Below are 13850 nucleotides of genomic sequence, written 5' to 3'. Positions count from 1 at the left end.
CCACCTGGTCACTCACCACGTCAGGATGCTCACTAGACTTCATCGTTTCAGCACCATTTGAGTGCCTACTGTGTGCAAGCTTTCCTCCGCCAGGGCCGTGCTCTCATTCACCGCTTGAGTCCACCTGCCATCAATTTGTTCTGATTGAATAATTGGCCTGTTAGCGCTTAGGAGAAGCATCTGGAAGAAGAGATGGGGCCGGAGGGGTGGGGGCGGGAGGGAATAAAAGCAGTGTTAACTACCCTCTCTCTTCCTCAGTCTTAGCTGGACTTGACTTACAAGAGATCTCGTTGGTTATATAGTAGCATAATAGATGCTATTTTTCTTAGAATGGTACAAAACGCGAGGGGAGAGAAAATGGGCAGTTCGGAATTTAAGATGTGCTTCTGACACTTTTTACTTTGGTACAACCTGCACACAGTCCCTGCGCCCTTCCTCTCCAACTTCATTTCGCAACTCCTGTACTTTCCCACCACCGCTCTCCGCAGCACAGCCCCAAAATGAGTATCAAGGGGGTTGTTCTGGGTTTGGGAACCTTTGAAACTTGAGGAAGAAGAAGAAGAAAAAGACTTCATCCCCAGTGCTTCTGGCCCTTGCCTGCCGGCGAGACTCGCAAGGAGGTGTAGGCCCAGGGGTCCAGGTCCGGCGCTCTGCCCCCTCCACCCAGCCGGCTGGGCCCAGTGGTGGCGGCGGGAGCTCCAGTCCGCTCTCCCGAGCTCCAGTTCCTGATTTCCGCGGGAGCTGCGGGGCTGGGAGGGTGGGGGCGCCGGAGTGAGCGTGAGCATTTGAATGAGAAAGCAGGTTGTGGCAGCGGCGCCCCACTCTGCCCAGCCCGTCTCGGGGGTTCTACAGGCCGGTGTGGAGAAGGGCCCTTCTTGGGGGCTCTTCTGCTCCTCGACAGGGTTTTGAAGTTGGAGTCACAGGGGCCAGTAACTCATCACGCCAGCACTTTGGAGGCTGCTGCTCTGCCGGCGACTCCGAGAAGTCCTTCATCTCCCGAACAGTCAGAAGTTGAGCAGGTCAGTGCTTTGGGGGGGGAATGGGGGGGGGGACAAGAAAGAAAAAGAGGACTGTTACAGCAGTCCCCGTGTGCAAGTGAGCAGGTGGCTCGAGTTCCTCTCGTGGCAGTTCCAGACGGGACACGCTCTTTAGGACAGTGTGAGTGGTGGTGTGAGTGGGGATCCCCCAAACCCTGTGCGGAGAACTGGACCTCGGCTGGTCTTGGGGTTCCGTAATTCGGCAGAATGGGTGTGTGAGCCCGCGCCAGAATTTCATTCTCGGGTCTCTTGTGGTGAGTGGGGTTTACGCCCCGTGGACGGTAAAGCATCGCTCGTTGCAGGATGCTTCACCCCTACGCGGGACCCCCGGGACCTGTCTCTGACCGCCAGACGCCGCAAAGAGAGCAGGTCCGCTTTTCCCAGCAAGGGGAGTGCGGTGTCCATTACACTTGGAGTCTCACGGTTCTTCCTGCGCCCGGTGACCCCACTCAGGGCGTTTTCGGAGAAGACCTGGTGCTCTCAGCGCGAGGAGGATTTACTCCATTGCCCCTTCCTGGAATAAACCAGGGGCACCGGAGCGGCGCAGCGCTGAGCGGTAGAGGCAAGTCCGGGCCACACAGCAGCGCGCTCTGCGCCTGCGCGGGGTTCCCATGGCGACCGCGCCGCGAGTCCGAGACGCCAGCCCTCGTGCCCCCAAGCCCTGTTCCCTGTTGGGCGTCTGCGGCGCCCTCTTTCGCGCTCCCTCAGACTTATTCTTTGTTGTTTGTAACTCGGAATAAGTTTATGATCTCATTTTGACGGTAGGAGTTCAGCATTCAAACAATAACCAGTTAAAATTTAAAAGAGGACTCCCACCTCCCACGGCAATACCACTTTGATGTTAGACTGAAGAGGTGAGGAATTGCTTATTAGGGCAGTATTTGAGAGTCCCCCCCCCCTCCTTCTAGCCCATGAAAGTGGAGACCAATAAAATATTTTTACTTACTGTTTAAGCAGTTTAAAAAAAAAATTGGTCAGGTGTTTGCTCTTGAGCATTAAGGGGACAGACTTGTGCCGGCTTTCCGCAGGTGGAGAGCCGGGCGCGCACAAACGGGCAGCACCTGTGTCTTCCTTTTGGCTTGTTAACGAGAACGAGATGCGTTCCAAAATGGACCAAAGTAAAATGCCAAAGAAAAGAAACAAGGGCTTTCCCAGAAGAAGTGATTGTTTTTCCAGTTGCTCCGGCGTTTTGGTCACTTCTGGGTTTAATCTTCAGGGAATGTTCAAGAAGCCTTAATACGAACGAGTCAGATTCCTCAAGCTTTCTGTTAAGAGATTGAGAGTCTTTTTCCTTAAAATTCTAAGTCTTGACAGCTCCGTCCCCTTTTAAAAGTTTCATTTGTTTACACACAGGTTAGCATTTGGTAAGGGTACACATCTTAAGGGGCATGTAGAATGAGCTGTAGCTTCCTGTGGCTCACTGTTTCTTAGGTTGCATCAATATTTGGCAGCATGGTTGGTATACCTAGTTGTTGTTAACTAAACATTGGTTAGAATTAACTGCTAATAAAAGTTTTAAAATGAAGTTACTCTTCCTGGGATAAAGTGTGGCATAAAACTACCTTAGATGAAGTAACACATGAGTGCTGTCTTGCAGTATCCTATTTTTAAATAATCTGCCTTCAAGAATAGCAAATGTTTATTAGTGGTAGAAGTTTTCAGACAATATCCTTCCACCATCAGCAAATGTAGTCAACGGTAATATTTTTCAGATGATTAGCAAATAACGTGCTGTTAAAATTCTCTCTCCCATCGCAGTCATTATAAATGCCGAGATATTATGCAGTCCATCTAGCTCAAATGTTTAAAAATGTCCAATTAAATTTTTCTTTTTTTTTCATAATTAAAAAAATAGAAAACCTCTTAATTTCCAGGTTCAGATACTTTGTGACCCTATTTGGTGGCTCGTAACTGCCTCCAGTTCCCTAATTCTCAGTGACATGTGTGTCTGCTGGTTCCAGGAGGTATAAACTGCAGTTTAGCAGATCATGGGATAATGAGATTGGGAGTGCTTGGGGGAAGGCTGGGGGGTGGTGATGGGATGAGACAAAGGGAGGGAAGGTTGATGGGCAGAGCCAGGATTTATTGCTGCACCAGATTCTTCATAAAAGCTGTTACAGTCATTGCTTCTGCTTGATAACATTTTCCTACATCAACATCAGTTAAACTTATTTTTAGAATCAGTCTTCTAAATATAAGGATAGAATTATAGAAATAGAATATGATAAAGGTGCTTTATGTTAGGGTGCTTTGATGTAATATACTAGGAAAACTGTTACATGCTTTCTACTTAATTTATTCATTTAGTTAACAGATATTTATTGAAAGCTAGTTATATATGATATAGACAAATAAACCTAGATTTCTGTCCTCAATGAACTGAGACTCGTGACTTCTGCAATAATTCTAATCCTGTTTCAGGTTTTCAGGGTACAGATACTATCTGGTATTCTTAAGGGGGGAGCACTTAATTAAGTGCCAAGTAATCAGATGTCTAGATTCAGAAACAAATGCTTAAATTCTGATTGAAAAAAACCCTGAACATTGTTTTTGAGCATTTTAGATAAGAATCTTATATATATGGTAAGAAGCATCGTGTGCACCTATCTTTTTACATTTTTGTAATGTAGTCTCAGCCCTAAAACCTTCTTTCTTGGCAAGTGCAGCTCAGAGTTTGGGAGCAACAGAGGAATCCTGTAATTCTCAGGTTTCTTAGATGAAGATAAGGTGAGTGATTCAGTAGTCCTTTGTTCTGGCTCCGTGTTTCACGACATAATAAACCTCCTGCAGCTCCCTTCTAAGAATAGTGTTGGTCTGCATGCTTGAAGGATCATGACTATCATTTCTCTGAGCAGAAAAAAAAAAGGATACAAAATTATGGTAGACGGATAAAAGGAATACAGTAGGGCATTTGAACGTTTTAACTTTTGAACTGGAATAATTTCTAGGCATTCTTCATGAGTTCAGACTCTATTGAAATCCATTACAGCAGTGACAAACCTCTGGCATAATATTGACCAAGTTTGACCAACATTTCCTATTGTCACTCTTAGGACACAGAACATTAGGGAGACTATAGCCTCCTTTCCTTCACCACCTCATGAGTCTTTTATTATCAGCTCAGAGAAGCTTGCTGAAGATCATCCCCATTTGGTTATTGCTCTCTGTCTTGGAAAATCAGACTCAGCTGTGAATTGTGGCCCAAGTGGTGCAGAACTCATTACTTTGAACAATGCCTCCTCGGCCTGGGAAGCATGTTCTCTTTCCTCACTGGTAGGGGCTTATTCCAGGCCAGCTTTGCTCACAAGGAAAATCATTTAGACACAGTTCAGTGGACACTCACTCACATCTCTTTGACACCCGTGACGATTTTTGTTTAAGGAGAAATCCAGGACTGCTGTGGTAGGGTGTGCCGAATTAGAAGTGCATTTTAAGAAGCCCATGAAGAAGTTTACACAGCTTTGTGTTATTATCCTCAGGGTCTCTGTCTTCCATGCTTCAAAGTAAAAGAGGACAGGATGAACACAAAGGGACAACTAAGAAAACTTTTATAGCAAAGTTAAAAAAAATTCTCATCAAGTCTGCATTTTAGATGCACTAAACTAAATGCTTGTACCTCATGATCATCATGAAATTACAGAGCAGAAAAATACGTCTACTATTATGTGAATCAGGACACCAGGGCCTAAGGTTGCCACAGGATTTCCTTAAAGTCATACAGCTAATAAATGAAAGAACCCAGGTGAAAATGTTCTGATTTCTAATGATCCTGCTGTTTCTAGGAAATCCAGGGAGGACAGATATGAAATCCTCGCTCTAGACTTTGGGTATTTGTAACCGTATGAACTTGCTATAGTTGTAGTTATAAAATGTTCAAACACCAGCAATGTTTTATGACTTAATCTAATTTCACTGAGTGGAATTGACAGTGGGCACCTTCTGATATTTGGTTATAACCACGTGTATGTCATGAGAATGTATCTGGTTCACATGCATAAACGCAAAAGAGATATTTTTCAGTATGTATTTTGGCCTGAGGAATTCTGCCATGATTAGGATTTAATACATGTTAGAGCAGCTTTTCTCGTTATTGTCCAGTAAATATCTTAAACAAGGGACTCTGGAAGTAAAGGAGGAAATAAACATTGATTTATTCCACTCATGTGCCTGGGCATTTATTTTAGGTCACTTTAAAATTCATAAAAAGACGCAGGAGTTATTATCCCATGTTACTAGTGAGACCTGGAGATTTGTTTCTTGCCCAAGATCTAAGTGAGTATGGAATAGTCTTGGAATTTGAACCCAGGTCTGTCTGCCTACGTGCTCTATTACATCATGTTCCCACTCAGAAAGGCAAGGCTTAATTTATGAAAAATACTGAGTTTTCATTTCAAACTCACCATGCCAATCAAAATAGACATTTAGAGATTTTTCTGTTCAGCTTTTTGGTGAGTGGAGAAGCTGCATTCCCTCTATGGAGTTTAGGAGGTTATAAATTCAGGGCTGCTTCCAGAAACACATTCAAGACTTTGTTTATAAACTGTGTTGGCTATTTGTTTAGAAGTGAGTGGTGTTTAGATTCTCTTCTGCCGATGCTTTTTCACATCAAAGTGGCCCACTTATCACTTTGAGATTGTGTTGTCAAATTGTGCTGGGTCTAAGAGGACCCCTCATGATTTTAATGTGTATTTTCTGGCATCCCAAGGCTTAGATGTTGATTTTTATCTTGCATAAACTTTACTGCTGGATAGAATCAGATGGTGTCTTTCTGTAATGCTTTTCAAATTGGAGACCTGAATCGACTTGCACAGTTGCTGAAAATTTCTAAATTTAGGCTAGAATCTGGAGTTTTGGTGCTTCTAAAACCACGCTGGCTGTGGTGTTGAGACTGTACTAAGCTGGTTTCAGATTTGCAGCATTTTTGAGTGGGTTTACCCATGAGTAAACTGAGGCTCAGGAATGTCCACACTCACAGAGCTGAAATGGGACTTGAACCTTGACATTGCCAGCAGACACCTGGTCTACTGACCTTATTAGTACACCACACCTTAAAAGCACACCTCTATCCTGGGCCTTCTTTTGTCCCTATGTCTGACTGCAGGGGAGAAGAAAAGGTGGAGGGTTTCAGAAGACTGGATGCCAGCCTCGCTTGAGGCAACACATAGGGCCCTGGAGTGCTCTGAGTTTCCTCCTTCATGAGTTTTTCTGTGTCTTATCCTACTAGCAGCCTCTTTTCTCTGTGGCTCTGTCTTCTGAATTTAGCAAGGGACTTAAGAACCTGTCCAACCATTCAGGTGCCCATGCCTTAGCTTTAAATTGCCACTGGAAGGCAGAAAGATCTAGTTTGGTGCTATCGCATGTGAGTTACTGATTAACTGATCTAAGGCAATCATGGTTTCTCTTAGATCTGCCTTCACTTCCTTGTTGCTAGTCCGCCAGAACCAAACATTTGAATTTAGCTTCCCACTTCCTCTTCTCTCCCTCTTCAATTTAACTGAAGGAGCCTCTGGATCTTGGAACAGGTCTCCGTGGAGTGCTAGCGGAACCTCTGGTGGGAACTTTGAAGACCTGTATGTTTTTTTTCAGGGGTCAGAATCCTGGACCAGAAGTTAAGTGAGTTGATTTGCTGTGTAATTGTATGTTATTTAGTTCTCTAGACCTCCTATTTCTTTTTGCCAAGCAACTGTTTCTTAACTTTGAGTGATATGGGATTGAAAAGAAATTTTTTTAAAAAAAGATTTCTTTATAGAAAAAGGAGTTAGTTTTATGAAAAGATCCTTTGATTTTTATTTCAGTGTAAAGACTGTTGGTTCCTTACAACCATTTGTGTAAAACAGAAAGGGAGGGTTGAGAAAAGAAGGGAGGATTTTCTTCCATGCATATAGAATATTTCTTGAAGGGTACACTAGAAACTAATGTTAGTTGCGAGACAGATACCAGAGGTAAACTCTTCATTGTATACCTTTATTATGCCTTTAGATTTTGAAACTTAATAAGTAAAATTAAAGTAAGAAAAACAATACTTGGGTTTCAATAATAAAGAAATAAGTAACCACCTTCTGGGTCCTAAGTGGTAGAAGTAGGAAACTGGGAAGTGATTTCAAAGAAGAGAAATTCTCTTTCTCACTATCTTAAGTCTCAAATTTCACGTTTAGTAATTTTTTTTTTTTTTTAGTCATTTTTAAATGTTTTTTTAACACTGGATTTCAATAACAGGGCTTGGGGAGGTTTGTTTTGAATTTTCATGGTTTTCTTCCCTCTCATAGAGCATCAGGTATTGGCTGCCCCCAGACTCAGTGGGCCAATGGGAATCAGACCTATCCCACTCCTGAGTCAATAAACCTGTCTTATGCTGGCAGTGTGTTTATGGAGTGAAGCCCAGAAAGCCCCCCACACCCCGCCCCATTTTTTTTACCCATAGAGAAATCCCTATAATGTGATGATTTTATTTTGCTGAGCAGTGTCTGAATGTCAGAGGAATCTTTTCTTCTCAAATTGAACAAGGAAAAAAAAAACTTGTGTACAAATGTTTTATTGTGAACCACAGCTTTTCTTGTTTGAAATAGGTTGTGAATTGGAAGTAGTTTTCTGTTTACTGGGTAAATCATTAAAATACAATCTTGGAAGAGAGTGAACACAAACTGTGTACCAACTTCTTTTTTACTCGTCAGAAGAGAAATGTGAAATCTACTATTTAGTGTCCAGTTTCAATCAAAAGCAAAAACTCAAGTCAGGGTCAGCTCTCAGCACTTTCTTGAAAATTTCTCATCTCAAATTTGGTGAAGTAAATAAAACATTCTTTCCTCACAGAATTCTTATTACTCTGTAACTTTTGCTAGAAAAGAATAACTGAATAGATCATACATTCTCATGTGTAAATTTTTTTAAAGCTAAAAGGGCATTTAGTGAAAATTCTCTCACCTCTGTTCTTCAGCCATCCAGTTCTTTAATAGACCAATAGTGTTATTAGTTTCTTATGTATTTTTTCAAAAAGATATATATATACAAGCAAATACATATGGATGCTTTCTTCCTTTTAAGAATCAAATGGTAATGCACCATCCATATGATTCTGCGTTTTTTCTTGTAACAATATATCTTTATATCATTCCATATTAGCACATAGAGCTTCTTAATTCTTTTTTCTTTTTACTTTATTTGAAAAAAGCAGTTGTAGGTACACAGCAAAATTGAAGGGAAGGTGCAGACTTTCCCATGTGCTCCCTGCCCCACCCGTTCATAGACGCCCCATTACCAACAACCCCCAGCAGAATGGTGCATTTGTTACAATTGATGACCCACTTTGACACATGATAATCACCTAGATTACATGGTTTACATTACAGTTAACTCTTGGTGTTGTGCATTCTGTGGGTTTGGACAAATGTGTAATGACCTGTATCCATCATTGTGATATCATACACTGTGTTTTCACTGCCCTAAACATCCTGTGTTCTGCCTTCACCTACTGCAGGATATCTCGATTACTTCCAAGTTTTGGCCATTATGAATCAAGTTGCTATAAACATTCATGTGGAGGTTTCTGTGTGGACATATGTTGTCAACTCCTTTGTGTAAATACCAAGGAGCACAACTGCTGGATCGTGTGGTAAGAATATGTTTAGTTTTGTAAGAAACTGCCAAACTGTCTGCCAAAGAGGCTGTGCCATTTTACATCCCCACCAGCAAGGAAGGAGCACTCCTGTTGCTCTACATCCCCACCGACATTTTGTGGTGTGAGTGTTCTGGATTTTGGCCATTCTAATAGGTGTGTAATCGTATCTCGTTTTAATTTGCATTTCCTGATGATTTATCACGTAGAGCATCTTTTCGTATGCTTCTTTGCCGTCTCTGTATCTTTGGTGAGGTGTCTGTTAAGGTTTCTGGCCCATTTTTAAATCAGGTGGGTTTTTTTGTGTTTTAAGAATTCTGTGTGTACTTTGACTAATAGTCTTTTATCAGATGTGTCTTTTGCAAATATTCTGTGCCAGGCTGTGGCTTGTCTTTTCGTTCTCTTGACATTGTTTTTCACAGAGCAGAAGGTTTAAGGTGTAATGAAGTTTAGCTTACCAATTCTTTGTTTCATGGATCATCCCTTTGGTGTTGTATCTAAAAAGTCCCCACCATGCCCAAGGTCATCTAGATATTTTTCCTATGTTATCTTCTAGGAGTTTTATAGTTTCGTGTTTTAAATTTAGGTTTGTGATTCATTTTGAGTTAATCTTTGTGAAGGGTATAAGGACTATGTTTAGATTCGTTTCTTTGCATGTGGATGTCCAGTTGTTCCAGCACCATTTTTTTGAAAAGAACTGTCTTTGTTCCATAGTATTGCCTTTGCTTGTTTGTAAAAGATCAGTGATTCCATTTATGTGGGTCTATTTCCAGGCTGTGTGTTCTGTTCCATTGACCTATTTATCTACTCTTTCTTCAATACCACACTGTCTTGATTACTGTAGCTTTAGAGTAAGTCTTGAGTAGGATAGTTTCAGTCTCCCAACTTTGTTCAATATTATGTTGGCTATTCTGGATTTCTTTTTAAGGGCCACCTATTTTCCAATGTATGGATATACTAAAATTTAACCAGATTAATGGACAATTAGGTTGCTTCTGATCTTTTGAAAACAATGGTACAGTAAATAACTCTATATATACACTGTTTGCGTGTTCAAGTATGGCTATAGAATATATTTTTGGAAGTGGGATTGCTAAGTCAAAGGTATGTACGTTTGTAATTTTGATAAATATCGTCAAATTGACTTCAATAGAATTTGTACAATTTTTACCCTTATCAGAAATGTATTACATGACGATTTCTCCACACCCTCACCAACACCATTTGTCATTAAACTTCTTGATTTTTGCTAACCTGATAGGTAAAAAATTAGCATCTTGATATAGATAAAACTTGCTTTCCTCATATTCACTTACGGGTAACTTTACAAATTTCCATTTTGAGCAGAGCCTCAGAGTAGAAGGTGTCACTTCATTCTTTCTATTATAGATTAAAAAATTAGTTTTGAAGAGACAAATGAATAGGTTTCAGATCACTGCCTGATAGAGGATCAGAGTCAGCACACTTACTTTTCTTATATGATAAGCATTTAGTTGCTTTTCACACTTCTTCCAAGTCTCAAATATTTCACTCATCTCCCCAGGTCTGGGAGAGTTGGTGTCTTTGGAATCCAAAAGTATCTCCAGTCCTGGCAGGATGGTGTCAACACCGGGCTTGGCTGTAGCACTGCTTGGTTCCCACTGCCTGGGATCAAAGCTAACTTGAATTCCTTATTGTCTCTTGTGGCTGCATAGGTTCTTGTGTCCTAGCATTACTGAAGGAAAGAAGAAATGTTGAGCGTTCAGACTTTGGTGGGTTCTGATTCTGTTTGTTTGGACACTCAGGAGAACGCTGCTCTTCCTTGAATGTGGACAAGATTCTTTTGGAATAATGGAGGATTCTGAGGGTGGCCATGAACCAAGACCTGGCCACTAGAATAGTGTCTCAGTCTGGTTCCCATGATTTTAGTGGGAACATATTAGATATTCAATGGAAGGAAACTATGCAAGAGAATATAATAGAAAACATATAGGCCAGTGACAAATAACCAGGAGTTAGTTTCTGTGTCTATAATCTATTTTGTTCTACTTTAAGAAGAAAACATCAAATCCACACTATAAATTTCATTTGAGGAATTTGTAATACTGCTTGGGTTTTATTTCCCTATTTTTTCTCATTAATGCTTTCTATGACACCTTTCGTCAGATGGCAACTTCAAACAGGCTGTTTATTACCTAGACTTAAAGAATCAAGAACTTATAAGCTTGAAAAGAGTAAGTTAACACGAAATGTGTTAGATGCATTTAACTTGGGCTACCTCCATCAGCTTCGGATTTTTTTTCCCCAGAGCTTCTTAAAGATTAAGGATACGGCACATGAAAAACAAAGCTGAGTTTCCACAATTCAAAATATTTGACTAGATTTTTTTGCTGTTCTTTTGAACTTGAGAATTTATATGAGCAAATTAAGTTTAATATCCCATCTCCTTCTGTATTGCTTTTAGGACCTTTTACTTGTCCTTTTTATAATTTCTGACATTCTTATATTTGCATTGATATAAGTTCTCTGTTGAACAGTTAGAAAGTTAACATCTCTGCTGGTTTAGAGAAACTAAACTTTAATTCTTAATTTTACCACCATTGTCTTAGGCTGAAATGTTTGCAAAATTGTCTTTGATCCCTACCATCCTTTTAAAGAGAGGCCTATTGTGGGATTTATATTCTGAATAAGTTATGTTTAGGCATTCTTGGTGAAATGTTATTTTTGCCAATTTCCTTATATATACTTTGTTATATCACAATGTATTTTTTTATTTTTTTGGCTGTACCATGCAGCTTGTGGGATCTTAGTTCTCTGGCCAGGGAATCGACCCTGTGCTCTCAGCAGTGAAAGGGGAGAGTCTTGACCACTGGATGGCCAGGGAATTCCCTATCACAATGTATTTAAACATCATATTAACAATGTAAATTAGTAATTTTTACCTTGATAACTGAGCAGTATTTTGAGCATTCACAGTGCCTTCCTACTAAACTGCCCTTCCTGTTCCCCTCCATCTCATCTTCCCTCTTTTAAACCTACTGATCTTTTGAGATCTAGCTCTATGCTCCCACCGTCCAGGAACTCTTTCCTGACAGCCTTGGTTTCTTTTCTTTGAACCTTTACAATATGCTTCATTTGCCACCAATCATACATTCTGCGTTTTCCTGTGCAAGTTTTATATAAATCTTTTGTTTCCATCTATGCACTATTCTCCCATCTAGATCGTTGGCTTCTTGATGACTGGGACAGCGTTTAGGCATCTCTCCATCCCCTCAGTACGTATAGTAGAGCCCAGAGCATACTTGTGGGTTATTTGATTCATAAATTGATTTGATTATAGCTTTTTGCACATTAAGGGGTCCTGAGATCCTATTTTTGAACACAAAAAGGGGGACACTTCCCCTACTCACCCTGCTGTGGTTGGGAAGGAGAGAAGGTATTGCCTGGAGGTTTAGCTGCCCAGCTCAAGGCAGATCTCCTGTTGGAGCCGCGCGTATTGCTCGGTGGAAGGGTTAGGGAAAGCAGGCAAAGTTGGGAATCCAACACATTCCTTGTGATAAGCTCCCTTCTCTCACTGGTGGGTAGGGAAGTGGACAAGAGAAGAGGATAAGATGAACTTGGGAAAGCTGGGGGATCTGCCCTTCTCTGGGGGTTGACATTTCTGAGACTGAATTTTGGGCATCCTTATATATGAGGGAATTGTGGGTGGAGCTATTCTGAAGTCCATTTCTAATATTCAAAAAGTATGGAAATCACTGGTTTAGAGACAACTAGTATAAATCAAGGATTTTTTTGGATGTCAGTGTGTCATCAGGAATAGTCTTCATATATGATCAAAGGTGTTAATATTGGGCTGGATTTCAAGACTGATGGCCACTGAGAGTTGAAATCTAATTACCAAACAGTCATTCCTTTGAGTGTTTTTTTTCTCAATGTAGTTTTAATTTCCAATCTGCACTTCGTGCCCACTTTGAAAGTGAAGGAATATATTTTTAGAAGATGAAAAATATCTCAACCCTTACATGAACATAGGGAATTGGAAAAGATTGTACATTGAAAAGTCTGGATCTCATTACTGAGTTTGCCATACCTAGTAGTGCGTTCGCTCCCTTTCTCTTTCTTTTATTGTCTTTTTTCTCTTTCCCTGTCTTATATTCATTATTTATTAGGGAGCAAAATTACATAGATCTTAAGAGTGTAATCACTGAAGTTAATTTTTATTTAGTTCAAGTACCAGTGCTGTCACTTGATAGCTGTGGACCTTAGGTAGTTACTTAACCTCTCTGTGCTTCAGTTTCTCTATCTGTAAAATGGGGATAATAATTATACCTAGACCTTAGGATCACTGTAAAGATGAAAAAAATAATGTTTCATAAAATATATACCACAATACTTGGCACATAGGAAGTGCTAAAAAGTATCAGCCATTATTACAAATTAGCAGGCACTGAGCCTAATAAGCTTTTGGGTTAGATCAAGTCCTGATTTGACTGTCAGATTGCAAGGTTCTGTGGCTTTGAATGTGAATTCCCAGGCTTGAATTCTGTTTCTAGCAATATAGTTCACTGATACTCCCGATGAAACAATTTGAATATGTTGGGTACAGTAGAAAGATTATTTTCTTAAGTGCAGTAACCTGTAAGAAAGTAATGAATATTCAGGCTTTAAATGCTAAGTGAAGAGGGGTCTACTGAGCAATGAAGCTGGCTTTTTGCCCTGAGGACATTTGCCAAACCAGGTTAACTTGAACTTCTGCTTTCATGGCCTGAGGGCACAAGGGACAAGAGATAAAGTTAAAACATCTGAGAAGGGACCATTTGGTCATAAAGCTAGGACTTCAAAGGGCTTCTCCCTCATTGTAAGGGTGAATTAGAATAAAAACAAAAATAATTATCTACCTTCTTTCTAACCCTATAATATTGTAAGGAAAATCACCTTTCAAAAATCTTGGTTCTGAGCAGACCCTGATTATTTGGTCCTGAGAATTTGTGATCCTGAGCCAGCTTTAATACAGATTTGCATCTGGAATCATAATAACTAGGTGGTCAGAAAAACCTCGAAATGAAAATTTGATTTAAAGAGTGCCTACATTGCAAGTGTCCCTGGTACTGAGCAAACACCAATTTTCCCCCTTCTTTTGGAAGAATCTATTTTTATCCTAGACTTCAAAGAATCCCCACCAATGAAATTACTGGGTGGGCCAAAATGTGCCTTCTGTTTTT

General features: G+C 40.5%; 1 protein-coding gene across 1 annotated transcript in view; it reads left to right on the top strand.

Annotated features, from left to right (window-relative positions):
- Nucleotides 1–416: 416 nt before the first annotated feature.
- The window catches only part of PLCH1 (phospholipase C eta 1), a gene marked incomplete at its 5' end in the record, with an annotated part of 239409 nt that continues 225975 nt past the window's right edge, over nucleotides 417–13850 (top strand). Inside the window, one exon of the mRNA XM_079922362.1 lies at nucleotides 417–1019. The remainder of the gene's footprint in view (nucleotides 1020–13850) is intronic.

Source organism: Stenella coeruleoalba, assembly GCF_951394435.1.
Source record: "Stenella coeruleoalba genome assembly, chromosome: 5".
NCBI classification, from domain to species: Eukaryota; Metazoa; Chordata; class Mammalia; order Artiodactyla; family Delphinidae; genus Stenella; species Stenella coeruleoalba.
This window is presented reverse-complemented; position numbering and strand designations above follow the sequence as displayed.